Raw genomic sequence first — 14,824 nt, forward strand, 5'->3', positions numbered from 1 at the left:
AACACCCCCAAAGCATAATGTTTCCACCTCCATTTTTGATGGTGGGGGATGGTGTTCTTGGGGTCATAGGCAGCATTCCTCCTCCTCCAGTTGAGTTGAGTTGATGCCAAAGAGCTTGATTTTGATCTTATCTAACCACAACTCTTTCACCCGGATCTCCTCTGAATCATTCAGATGCTCATTAGCAAGCTTCAGACGGGCTGTACATGTGCTTTCTTGAGCAGGGGGACCATGTGAGTGCTGCAGGACTTCAGTCCTTCACGGCGTAGTGTTGCCAATTGTTCTCTTGGTGACTATGGTCCCAGCTGCCTTGAGATCATTGACAAGATTCTCCCGTGTAGTTCTGGGCTGATTTCTCACCGTTCTCATGATCATTGAAACTCCACGAGGTGAGATTTTGCATGGAGGCCCAGACCGAGGGAGATTGACAGTTATTTTGTGTTTCTTCCATTTGTGAATAATCGCACCAACTGTTGTCACCCTCTCACCAAGCTGATTGGCGATGGTCTTGTAGCCCATTCCAGCCAGTGCGATTTTTTTTTTTTTTTTTTTAGCCGATGGCTCACTCATGAAGTTTTAGGACGTGGTGAAAAGTTTTGGAGAAGTAGTTGGTGAAGTGATTGTTATGCACTGTTCTGCTTCATTTATTAATTCCAGCTGCCACTCCCGGCCCTCGGATGAACAATGGCCGCAGACGCTGCCGATCAATAGCAGATTGCTGATAATGCCTATCTATTCACAGACTAGATTATGTGATGAATGGCAAAGGCCTCGTGATTTGACGTTTGTAACTTGCGCAGGCGGAGGCCGAACAGGAAAAGAGCTGCAGCTCCATCACCAGAACCTACAAGCCGAAATTTCCTGTGAAACGAGAATCCTATATCTAATTTCTCCTGGTGGAGCTCCGGCTGGGGTCTCACTCAGTCACCGACATCCGAATGTTGGGATAGAGTTGCGGCTTTTGTGGTCATCACTATCCATAATATGAAGATCCTGAGCATGGTCCTTACCGCCGAACTCTGGTCATTTTATAAAAATGAAATTTGGGACCACCCCGTCCCTTCCTGTATGGTAAGAGCCTAACGTTCATTTAGTCCTCCAACCGCAGGGGCCTAGACATAGGTGTGTGCACAGGGTGTGCCAGGGCACAGCCTAATCACTCCATGAGGCCCAGACCCCCCCTGCTGTCTGCGAACACCCCCATCCCCACCCCTGCCTCCTCCCGGTACCGATCACTCACTGTGTTCATTCATAACTGGACTGTTCAGTTTGTGAATAAACAGGAAGCCGTCCAGCTCTGAGGCTGCAGAGAAAGGGACTGGGGAATCTCTGTCCTCACTTCCTTTCTCTGTCTCAAAAGTGAGACATCACCCCCTGATATTTCACCAAAGCCCCCCCACCAGGTTCCTGACAAAATTGAAGAAAACAAAACAAACAATAACAAATAATATTGTAAAAAAAAAAATAATAAAAATAAAAAAACTATTGACACGAACCAATGCCCTACTGACACTGTCCTCTGCCCTACTGACACCATCCACTGCCCTACTGACACCATCTACTGCTCTACTGACACCATCTACTGCTCTACTGACACCATCTACTCCCCTACTGACACCGTCTTCTGCCCTACTGACACCATCTACTGCTCTACTGACACCAACCTCTGCCCTACTGGCACCGTCCACTGCCCTTCTGACACCATCTACTGCTCTACTGACACCATCTACTGCTCTACTGACACCAACCTCTGCCCTACTGGCACCGTCCACTGCCCTTCTGACACCATCTACTGCTCTACTGACACCATCTACTGCTCTACTGACACCATCTACTCCCCTACTGACATCGTATTCTGCCCTACTGACACCATCTTCTGCTCTACTGACACCAACCTCTGCCCTACTGACACCATCCACTGCCCTACTGACACCATCTACTGCTCTACTGACACCATCTACTGCTCTACTGACACCATCTACTGCTCTACTGACACCATCTACTCCCCTACTGACACCGTCCTCTGCTCTACTGACACCATCTACTGCTCTACTGACACCATCTACTCCCCTACTGACCCTGTCCTCTGCCCTACTGACACCATCTACTGCTCTACTGACACCGTCCACTGCTCTTCTGACACGAACCTCTGCTCTACTGACACCGTCCACTGCCCTTATGACGTTGTCCACTGCTCTTCTGACACCATCCACTGTCCTACTGACATCGGCCAGTGTCCTTATGACATTGTCCACGGCCCTACTGACACTGTCCACTGCCCTAATGACACAAACCTCTGCCCTACTGACACCATCCACTGCCCTACTGACACCATCCACTGCCCTACTGACACAGTCCACTGCTCTACTGACACAAACCCCTGCCCTACTGCCCTACTGAAAAGTCCATTGCTCTTCTAACACCCACCTCTGCTCTACTGACATGGTCCACTGCTCTACTAACACGGTCCATTGTTCTACTGACACTGTCCATTTCTCTACTGACACCACCCACTGCCCTAGTGACACCGTTCAGTGCTCTACTGACACTGTCCAATGCCCTACTGACACCGTCCACTGCACTACTGACACTGTCCACTGCCCTACTGACACCATCCACTGCTCTACTGACACTGTCCACTGCCCTACTGACACCATCCAATGCCCTACTGACACCGCCCACTGCTCTACTGACACCATGCACTGCCCTACTGACACCATCCACTGCCCTACTGACACCATCCAATGCCCTACTGACACCGTCCACTGCTCTACTGACACCATGCACTGCCCTACTGACACCATCCACTGCCCTACTGACACCATCCAATGCCCTACTGACACCGTCCACTGCTCTACTGACACCATCCAATGCCCTACTGACACCGTCCACTGCCCTACTGACACCGTCCTCTGCCCTACTGACACCATCCAATGCCCTACTGACACCGTCCACTGCCCTACTGACACCGTCCACTGCCCTACTGACACCGTCCTCTGCCCTACTGACACCGTCCACTGCTCTACTGCCAAGGTTCACTGCTCTGCTGACACCAATCTCTGCTCTACTGACACCGATCACTGCTCTAATGATACAAAACCTCTCCTCTACTGACACTGTGCGTGTGTTTAAGCTTTGGATGCAATAGGCTGCGCAGCTCTATGGGCCTAGAACAAATGAGGGGGAGGGGGGGCCTAGATTTAATATTTATTTGTTGACCTGAGTTGAAATTTAAAGTCCATCTCCACTTTTGTTTTTGATTCCCAAAGGTGATTAACCCATCAGCTCTAAACGTTAAAAAAAAACATGCAATTGTATTGTATCTTCATTTAAAAAAACAAAAAAACATATCAGACATCTCATACTTACCTGCTCTGTGTAATGGTTTTGGACAGAGCAACCCCGATCCTTCTATTCTGGGGTCCCCCCCGTCGGCTCTCCTGGCTCCTCCTCTTCTCTGTGCACCACCATAGCAAGCCGCTTCCTATGGGGGTGCATGTGCAGGCTCGATCCTGAGCTCCACGACAGTATGAGTTAGGACTATGGCAGGCGATGATTAGTGTATATAGCCAGATCCATAACATACTGCCATGGTTGGACCTTTTTTCTATAGCAGCTGTAATGACCTGGATAAGATTTGTCATCATCACACCAACACAAAGTGTAAAGTATCTATCACCGAATGATTGTTTCAGGATCTCGTAGGGACAGTTAGGCCGGCCATACATGGTTTGAATCTTGGGTGGTTCAGCAGGAACTGGCAAAGATTCTAACCATTAATGGACAGGCTGAATGTACCAAGTTGATGGATCCAGGATGCAGGTCCGCGTGCGTAACGCGTAGGGCAGCCCATTGCTTTCAACTGAGTGCCTTACGGCCAAGAAACGCACAAAAGACGCTCCTGATCCTTTTGCAAAATCGTGCGCAGAAACGGGAAAGTGCGCAATTTTGTGCGCGATTCAGACATACACAAAGTGTGAGGCTAGCCTTAGTTGGGCACATGCTTGATGAAGGGTCCCTGTGTGGTCCCAAAAATGTTTAAAAGGGAAAATGTGATCATTTAATAATAGATGCTTTGCACTTTATCATAAGCTTGTTGGTGTGCTGCAGACATATGTCATCCAGGACTACAGAACACCTCCCCCTCATCCTAGCTCTAAAACATTGGCGCTGTAAACAGCAGAGATAGCTGGGGACAAAGCTAACTGGCAAGGGTGCAGGAGAGGGCACAGGAAGTTATCAGCTCACAAGATCAGGATGGGGCTGGATCAATACCTGTTTTTTTTTTTTCTTTTATTATGGACTTATCAAACAGATATACAGTATATGTACATATATACCCTGTTTCCCCCCGAAAATAAGACCTAGCGTGATTGTCGGTGATGGCTACAATGTAAGCCCTACCCTCCAAATAAGCCCTAGTTAAAGTCCTTGTAGGTCTTATTTTCAGGGTAGGGCTTATTTTCGGGGAAACAGGGCAGGGCTTATTTGGGGGGTAGGGCTTATATTGCAGCCATCACCGACAATCACGCTATGCCTTATTTTCGGGGAAACAGGGTATATATATATATATATATATATATATATATATATATATATATATATATATATATATATATATATATATATATATATATATACATACATACATATATACATACACACAGTATATACAGTTGTGCTAAAAATTTGCATACCCTGGCAAAAATTGTAAAAATTTTGGCATTAATATTGAAACTATGACTGATCATGCCAAAAAAAACTGTCCTTTATTTAAGGATAGCAATCACATGATGCCAGTTATTATGGCTTTTAGGAATTTTTATCATTTTTTTTCCCCCACAAATAGAGCTTTCTTTTGGTGGTATTTGATCACCTCTACGGTTTTTATTTTATGTTAAAAACATTGAAAAAGACAGAATTAAAAAAAAAAAATTTGTCATAAAATTTTGCAAACATTTTTCTCCAGTGATGGGCACCGATAGGTAGCAATAATGGGCACTGATTTCTTACACTGATAGGTGGCATGATTGGCACCACTGGTGAGCATTGATAGGTGGCACTTGTGGGCATTGATAGGTGGCACTTATGGGCATTGATAGGTGGCACTGGTGGGCACTGTGGGCACTGGCAGGTTTGAATAACAGGTGGCACTGTAAGGGGGTATTGATTGGCACACATGAGGTGCCTGTGTTCCTTAATCTTCGTGACCGGTCCCTTACTCGGATGGGTGGGCAGGGAGCGTGCACAGAGGAGGACGTCCTATGACGGCCTCCCGGAAAATTGAGGTCCGCGCCATAGCCGTCATTCGGCTATGGCCCGGGCCTCAAGTGGTTAAATCATAAGGATAACAGAAATCAACCAAATGGCCCGGATAAAAAGTTTACATACCCTGGAATGTTTGGCCTTGGTACAGACACAGAAGGTGGCACACACAGGTTCAAATGGCAAATTAAAGGTTAATTTCCCACGCTTTTTAAATCACAATTAGTGTCTGTGTGTATAAATAGTCAATGAGTTTGTTAGCTCTCACATGGATGCACTAAGCAGGTAGGAAATAACAGTCAAAAGACCTGCGTAACAAGGTAATGAAACTTTATGACGACGAAAAAGGATATAAAAAGAAAGCCTTGAATATGCCAATCAGTGGGGAGGCAAAACGGCTAATTGGGCCCAATTTGGACATTTTCACTTAGGGGTGTACTCACTTTTGTTGGCGGAGGTTTAGACATTAATGGCTGTGTGTTGAGTTATTTTGAGAGGACAGCAAATTTACACTGTTATACAAGCTGTACACTCACTACTTTACATTGTAGACAAGTGTCATTTCTTCAGTGTTGTCACATGAAAAGATAGAAGAAAAGATTTTCAAAAATGTGAGCGGTGTACTCACTTTTGCGAGATACTGTATGTATATAGTATATGTTAGACATAATATTAATATATATATATATATATATACTGTATATATATATGTTTTTTTTTTAATAAAATGCTTTCAATTGTATATTTAAAAGACTAAAAGGGACCAAATAAGAGAATCTTATTAGTAGGATTTACATACACTTTAAGCTGATCACATTCATGTCTATGTATGTCTCCCTGGAAGACAATGAACAACATATTGATCTCTGAACAGCTACAGACTGCTGCAGAGGAGCTCCATCTAGTGGCCACATTATCATGAGCCACACACAATGCTCGCTCTCCTACGTCAAACAATTGTATACTTTTAGTGGACGTTTTTTTGGATCGTTTTTGCAATTTTTATCTCAATTTTTATCACAATTTATTGTTTCTCGTTGATGTGACTTTTTACATTCTGATGTATTTTGTATTCAGGTGATTAGGCTCTCTCTTCGGTGGTCACCTGTAATTCAAACATTTGGCAATACTACTGAATGACTGCTGAGATAATATGCATTCATGAAAAAATAAAAGCGGTCAACAAGAGATCTGCCTGTTCTCTGTCGATGGAACAGTCTGTTTTTCTCTTGCGGGACTTGCCCAGTGCTCGGAAAGATCACATACACAGTTAAAGGGGTTGAATTAAAAAATAATTGGCATGGCCATTCTCCCAGTGAGAGCTCTCTGGGGCAAGAAACAAATATAAATAGTCTATATCCTGTTCTGTTCAAATGTAAGTCATTGTTTTTAGTTTTTTTATGGAAAATACTGGATTTAGCCACTAGATGGAGCTAAATATTTCTTACAATGCTTGGCCCCATCTAGTGGCCAAATGTGGCATTTTAAGTATAGAATCAATGATTTTCATTCGAACTGTACATATTATAGACTAATTATATTCGTTATTTGCCCCATTCACACAGAGTGAATGTAAATGCTCTTTTACTGGGTTAATGGCTACACATATTCTATACAAATCCCTTACAGTGTAGTTTTAATGTAGGGAAGGGTTACATCCTCTGTCAATTTTTTTTTATTTCTGTCTGTGTCTATGCTTGGACAATTCATTCTCTTTATTTGTCCTATGAACCGCTGTCACCAAGGCAGAAATTCATGCCGAATCCAAAACTGACAGCTGTCACCAGAACAGGAAGAAACTGGAAACGTTTCCAATGGGGACTTTCTACTATAATACATATCCAATAAAAATTTTTTTTGAAATAATCAAATTTCTTCATCAATTTAGGCCAATATGTATTCTGTTCTGCTTCATATTTTTTTGGTTAACCACTTCAGCCCTGGAAGGATTTACCCTCTTCCTGACCAGAGCACTTTTTGCGGTTCGGCACAGCATCGCTTTCACTGACAATTGTACGGTCGGTGCGACCGCTACACCCAAACAAAGTTGACGTCCTTTTTTCCCACAAATAGAGATTTCTTTTGGTGGTATTTGATCACCTCTGTGGTTTTTATTGTTAGCACTATAAACAAAAAAAGACAACTTTTTGCTATAATAAATATCCTCCAAAAAATATATCATTTATATGTATTCTTCTACATATTTTTGGTAAATAAAAATCCCAATAAGCGCATATTGCTTGGTTGCGTCCTAGGGAGGTGTTCTAACTGTGGGGGGGTTGGGCCACCACTCACATGACAGCAATCACTGCTCTGATGACAGGGAGCAGTAGATTTCTGTCATGTCACTAGGCAGAATAGGGGAAATGCCTTGTTTACAAAGGCACCTCCCCGTTCTTCCGCTCTGTGACACGATCGCGGGCCCCCTGGTGGACATCGAGTCTGTGGTTCCCGCGGGCACGCCCACAATGCCGTGTCTTAAAGGGGACGCACCTGTATGCCCATTTGCCCAGCTGTGCCAACGTACATCGTCGTGCGCTGGTTGGCTAGTGGTTAAAAAAAATCCTAATAAGTGTATATTGATTGGTTTGTGCAAAAGTTATAGCGTCTACAAACTATGGAATTTTTACTTATTTCTTTATTTTTACTAGTAATGGCGGCGATCAGCGATTTATAGTGGGACTGCGATATTGCGGCAGACAAATCGGACACCTAACTGACACTTTTTTTGGGAGCCAGTGACACTAATACAGTGATTAGTGCTAAAACTATTGACTGTCACTGTTTTAATGACACTGGCTGGGTAGGGGTTAACATTCAGGGGAGACCAAATGTGTTAACTGTCTGCCTAGCCAGTGTTTGTGTACTGTGGGGGAGGTGCTTTTACTAGGGGAAGACATGGATCCACGTCCTGGAGCACAAAATCAATGCCTTCCCTACTGAAACAATGGCAGTATGCCTCATCTATAAAGGCAGACTGTCATTCTGTCTGTGTACCGAACAATCGGTAGGAGCAGGCGGACATCGAGTCCACAGTACCCGATGATCGGCTCCCGCTGTGTAGGAGTGAGCAGCCACTGGCGCACATTTCCGCCTGCTACCCAGGTGGAAAACGTATATATATATATATATATATATATATATATATATGTGATCCATCGCACAGGTGCCGCCCCGTAACAGCAAAACTGCTATAGAGCGGGGCCTTAGGTGGTTAAAAAATTCTTGTAATACTGATGTTAATTTATATAAGAAGGCATAAAACTTCCAATGCGTTTTGGGGGCTCAAATATCTCCTTCTTCAGGGCTCAAATATTATATGTGGTCGAGGGGGCAACTGTGGAGAGTGCTCAGGAACATTACCGCGTGTTCCTGGGCACTCTCCACGGTCCATTCTTCAAAATAATATTACTGGTGGTTGTGCTGTTTTTCGAGACCTCTTGACTACATACAATATATGAACCCTGAAGAAGGGGGTGATCCTTGATCTCCTCGAAAATGCATTTGCAGTATTTTGTCTTCTTGGGTGACAGATTTGTGGACTCATAGTTCCTTGGTCTGGAACTCTCATTAGTCTGATTGTGATAAGTCTCATATAGAAGAAATCCAGAGAATAACTGTAATCACAGCTGGATTTCACAACCCCTGGATAGACCTCCTCTCACTAGGCCTAGCAGCCGGCGGGGTTCTAAGTAAAGTCTCTGCCACAGACTTGAACGTAGAATACTTGAGAAAAGTCTATGCCACAGACTTGAGTGTAACTGAGGGACGTAGTCAAATTTAAAGAGCTATCATACGGTACCAGTATCTCTCAGCCGGTCCGGTGATACCGTATGAGTGTAGATCCATGTCCTTCAACTGAGCCTCCAGGCTCCTTCAGAGAAGCCAGCCTTGTGCACGGCCTTCTCCTGAAGAGTCCTCCCCTGGGTGCTTCTCCAGTTGCTGGGCCTCTCCTTTGGACGAGACGGCACCAGACCACCTTTGAAACAATAGGACCCCGATATCCATTCAGGCCGTTGCTTCGCTTCGGGCCAGCCAGCCCAGAGACTTGGAAATGCACGATTCCTCACCCCAGGCCAGGAGGGCCATGGGGGCTGGTCAGGAGGACCAGAACCAAACAGACAGAAAAACCTCTCTGGACCGGAACCCCAGACCACGTGATGTCAGTACCTTAAATACCATCTCCCAGAATGCCCAGCAGGAGAACACTACCACTGGGCTGGTTCCAAAAGAAAACATGGCATTCAATATGCCCAGCTAGACTGCGTTCTCACACTTGCCGGCGGTGACAGCGACACCTGCGGTCAAGGAGAACCCAGTGCAACCCAGCTAGACTGGCACTGAAACCACAAAATTAGTTAAATTAGCCCCAAAACCCAACTTTGGTTTCAGGAGAATTAACTTTGAAAACATATAACGCATGCTCGTCAGGAGCCAGCGCTACACTTGGATTTCGATCTCTGGGTCCCCTAGCTAAGGGGTACCCTGTTTTGTGCTTAGGGCGACCTAACCGCTGCCACTGTGACTAGGGTTGCCACCTTTTCTACAAGTCAAACCCGAACACTTTTGTGGTGCACAGCAATTTTTTGTATAAACTCTACATATATTTTGCTACTAAATAACATTTCTAATCATATGAAGTTAATAACAAGAGTCCCCCTTTACATCAGAGTCAACAGATTTCCCCTTTTACATCTGAGCTCGCAAAGTTCCCTTTCACTGTAAGGGGGGACTCTGCAGACTCTGATGTAAGGGAGACCTCTGGGGCTTCTTTCTAACATAAGGGATGCACTGGGAACCCTGATTTAAGGTTGAACACTGAGAACTCTGATGTATGAAGAGGACCCTGATGTAAGGGGAAACACTACGCTGCTGGTGTAAAGGGGAACTCTGATGTAAGGGTGCTCTGAGAACCCTAATTTGCCTTACTGTACTTACTCAGAGGCAAGAGAGAGAAGGGGGGAGACTTCAGTCACAGACAGGGATGGATGGATGGTGAGCTCACTCACCCCTCAGCAGTCAGCACCAGATGGATCTGAGGCTGCTGGACTTAAAATTTCTGGCTCCCACTTTCCCTTTCTGAGGCACAGCGCCGGGGATTGGAGTGTGGGGCAGACCCAGAGGGGTAGGGGTGGGGTGGAAGAGGTGCAGATCGAGCCCTCTCTCCTCTTCCATCTGTATGTGTTTGGGGGGGGGGGTTTGTTAGTCCTGGCTTTAGGGGCTGTGAAAGAGTGTAACAGACACTCTCAGCTGAGACAACCACTGCCAGCAATCCTGCTGAAAAGCCATAGTCCAGTCTAAATAATGTGTCCGGGTTTCAGACAGTCTGAAACCCGGACACATGAACCCAAACCCGAACTGTCCGGGTGAATCCTGGACAGGTGGCAACCCTAACTGTGACCCGTTTGAATGTCAGTGACCACCTTCAACCACAAAACATTGGAGAGTCGATACGATTTGCCTAGTCTATGGATATGAGCCCCTGACGCTGCCCTAAGAGCCCACCCCTGTACCCCTTTAACCCACAGCTCCTACTTTTCATGACGCCTTAACCATGAGGAAACAAACAGGTGGTGGGTCTTCACATGATGTGATCTGCTATGTGAGCCAATTGTTATTTTTTGTTATGGTCAACTCTCACTCTATCTCTCTTGGAGTATGCATGTTTGTAGCCCCCTTGTCCTAAACAAGGGCTTCTATGTCAATTACATTTTTGGATAGGCTGTAGTTATCTCAGACTGATTCTATAGAGAGGTCCCTTGCTGGAAAGAGCCTGGAAGAAGGCTGGTCTCTCAGAAGGGCGCTTTGAAATTTGGGAGCATGCTCACAGTGTTGCCTGGTCGGTTAAAAGGTTCTGACACTGTGGAGCTTAACATTGATCTGGATCTGGAGAGTCTATAAAGTGATCTGCTACGGTATCTGGGACCCCAACCCTCTCCTCCTAAACCGTTCTGCAATAAAACATAAAAAAATTCAAAAGTGGCTGGTGTCCAATATCCTTTCTCTGTTCCCCTATTTGAGCCATGAACTCAAGCCCTGGGGTGAAATGCTAAGCTGCCCCTGCCTCTGGAGGTGCTATCCTGCCTTCGGGGTCTCAGAGGGGTGCTACATGTTATTTATGCATAAAAAAAAATAAAAAACAATAAATAGATTTATTAGAAAAAAAAGTTTTGTCTTTAGATATATTTTATCAGCATTTACCATCAGCACTTCAAATTTCATAAATTCTCATTTATTTACCCCCTAAAGAGGTCTCAAAAAAATGTTCTCTAGAACATCATGGCAGGAAGGGCACCAATCCCAGTAAAGACACCACAACAAAAACTCATCAATGGCTCTAGACTGACCTCCTGTTTCAACTTTTCCAACATGAAGGAACTCTTGAAATAACTTTTAGTTCTAAGGGAACACCCGCTAATAATGACTATATCTACAGTATAACTCAGAGTGCATTGACGTGAACAGTAAATTGAGATATGAGAATGAAAAGAAAAGATTAAGGAATGTGGCATACTTAGAGAACATTATGGTTCAGTAATAATGATGAAATGAAGCAAATAATAATACTGTCCAGAAAAGAAATGTAGACAGTGAAAATTGTGTTTCCACTCATTGTGGTCCATAGAAAAGTGTTCCATTATGTTAGTGGTCAATGTAATGCTTCCTTTCATCGGCGCTCAGTGGAGAAGGGCCTCCTTATATCTGTGATCAGTGGGAAAAGGGGAGCCTTACCCTGGTGGTCAATGAAGTGGCATCTTATATTAATGCTCATTGAAGAAGGAGCTGCTTGGAACAATAGTCAGGGGGAGAAGGACCACCTTATATTGGTGGTTGCTGGCTTAAGGGTCCCCTTACACTGGTGGCCAGAAAAGTGCTTCTTACTTTAGTGTTACTTTAGTGTTCAGCTGAAAAGGATATCCCTAGACTAGTAGTCAGTGGGAGAAGCACCATCTGATATTGGTGGTCATTGGCATAAGAGCCCCTTACTTTGGTGGTTAGTGCAGTGGCTCTTATTTTAGTATTCAGTGGAGAAGGATCCCCTTAGATCAGCAGACATTGTGAGCTGGACCACCTTATATTGGTGGCCTTTGGCATAAGGGCCCCCTTTCATTGGTAGTCAGAGAAGTTCCCTCATATCTTAGTGTTCGGTAGAAAAGGTTCCTCTTAGATGGGTAATCAGCAGAAGGGCCACCTTATATTAATGGTCTTTTGCATAAGGCCCCCCTTACATTGGTGGTCAGTAAAGTTCCCTCATATTTTAGTGTTCGGTAGAAAAGGTTCCTCTTAGATGGGTAATCAGCGGGAGAAGGACCACCTTATATTAATGGTCTTTTGCATAAGGTCCCCCTTACATTGGTGGTCAATGAAGTACCCTCTTATATTAATGCTCAGTGAAGAAGGAGCTGCTTGGAACAATAGTCAGGGTGAGAAGGACCACCTAATATTAGTGGTTTATGGCTTAAGGGCCCCCTTACATTGGTAGTCAGAGAAGTGCTTCTTACTTTAGTGTTCAGTTGAAAAGGATCCCCCTAGATTGGTAGTCAGTGGGAGAAGGACCACCTGATATTGGTGGTCATTGGCATAAGAGCCCCTTACTTTGGTGGTTAGTGCAGTGGCTCTTATTTTAGTATTCAGTGGAGAAGGATCCCCTTAGATCAGTAGACATTGGGAGATGGACCACCTTATATTGATGGCCTTTGGCATAAGGGCCCCCTTACATTGGTAGTCAGTGAAGTTCCCTCATATTTTAGTGTTCAGTAGAAAAGGTTCCACTTAGATGGGTAATCAGTGGGAGAAGGACCACCTTATATTACTAGTCATTGGCATAAGGGCCCCCTTATATTGGTGGTCAGTGAAGTTCCCTCATATTTTAGTGTTCAGTAGAAAAGGTTCCACTTAGATGGGTAATCAGTGGGAGAAGGACCACCTTATATTACTAGTCATTGGCATAAGGGCCCCCTTATATTGGTGGTCAGTGAAGTTCCCTCATATTTTAGTGTTCAGTAGAAAAGGTTCCCCTTAGATGGGTAGTCAGTGAGATAAGGTTCCCTTATATTTGTGGTCATTGGCATAAGGGTCCCCTTACATTGGTGGTCAGTGAACTACCCTCTTATTTTAGTGTTCAGTGGAAAAAGATCCTCTTAGATTGGTAGTCACTGGGAGAAGGACCACCATATATTGGTGGTCATTGGCAGAAGGGTACAATTACAATAGTGGTGATCCAAAGAATACTGGTGGTCAGTGGGATGAATGCTCTTTACATAGATAGCCAAAAAGAGCATTGATTTCAAAGGTTTGTTGAGAAGTAGAAATGGCCCAAGGAACAACTTGCAACGTCTGTTGGAACCCAAGGTTCCATGGGGCCCTGGCTGAGAAAATCTGCTCTATCCTTTCCTCACCCTATTTAGTGGTAAAAAAGAAAAAACGTCTTGGCTGGAGTTCCATTTTGATGTGAGCTCCAGAAATCTCTGTGTTGAAGTTTCCAGATTCTCCAGTTCCCATTTGCTATACCGCAGTTGCTCCCAATTCCCGGACACAAAACTTTAACAATTTGGATTTTTAAATTTTTGGACCTTCAGTGGTGTGAGAAAAACCTTCAGAAAGAAGGCTTAAGCCGCGTACACACGGGCGGATTGTATGGCCTACTTAGTCCGCCGAAACACATTTCAGCGGACAGTCCGCTCGTGTGTGGGCTTCAGCTGACTTTTTCAGCGTGCAGTCTGGCGGACTAAGTATTTCGGAATTTCCGTAATACTGTCCGTCGTACTCGCATTTCGGCGGACAATCCGCCCGTGTGTGTGCCAGTCCGCCGTACTTTTGAAATGAGCGGACTTTTCCCGCCCGGAGAAAAGTCCGCTCATTTCGAGCGCGTCTCCAGGTAGGCGGGGCCCGCGAAGGAGACGTCGCTGACCCCGCCGCCTGGAATGGACTTAAAGGGGACCCCCAACGCCGAAAAAAATCAGCGTGGGGGTCCCCCCCAAGTCCACAACAGACCCTTGTCCGAGCACGCTACCTGGCCGGCCAGGAAAGGGGGGCGAGCGAGCGCCCCCCCTCCTGAGCCGTACCAGGCCGCGTGCCCTCAACATGGGGGGGTGCCTTGGGGAACCCCAAAGCACCTTGTCCCCATGTTGATGAGGACAAGGGCCTCTTCCCGACAACCCTGGCCGTTGGTTGTCGGGGTCTGCGGGCGGGGGGCTTATTGGAATCTGGGAGCCCCCTTTAATAAGGGGGCCCCCGGATACCGGCCCCCCACCCTATGTGAATGAGTATGGGGTACAATGTACCCCTACCCATTCACCTGTAAAATAAAAGTACATAAAAAAACACAACACACGAGATAAAATACTTTATTGCACAGCTCCGGGGGTCTTCCGTCTTCGGGGGTCTTCTCGCCGGACTCCTCCGCTATCTTCTTGTAGCTCTTTTACTAGCGGAGGAGTCCGGCTTTCTTCCTCGCCGCCGGCCTCTTCTCCCGACTTCGGGGGTCTTGTCCCCCTCTTCGGTTCTTCTGCCAGGCCACCGCGCCTTCTTATAGCTCTTTTACAGGCGGTGGCCCGGT

This window comes from Lithobates pipiens, unplaced genomic scaffold (assembly GCF_037356315.1).
Source record: "Lithobates pipiens isolate NorthernLeopardFrog02 unplaced genomic scaffold, aLitPip1_a1.2 Scaffold_10, whole genome shotgun sequence".
Taxonomy (NCBI): domain Eukaryota; kingdom Metazoa; phylum Chordata; class Amphibia; order Anura; family Ranidae; genus Lithobates; species Lithobates pipiens.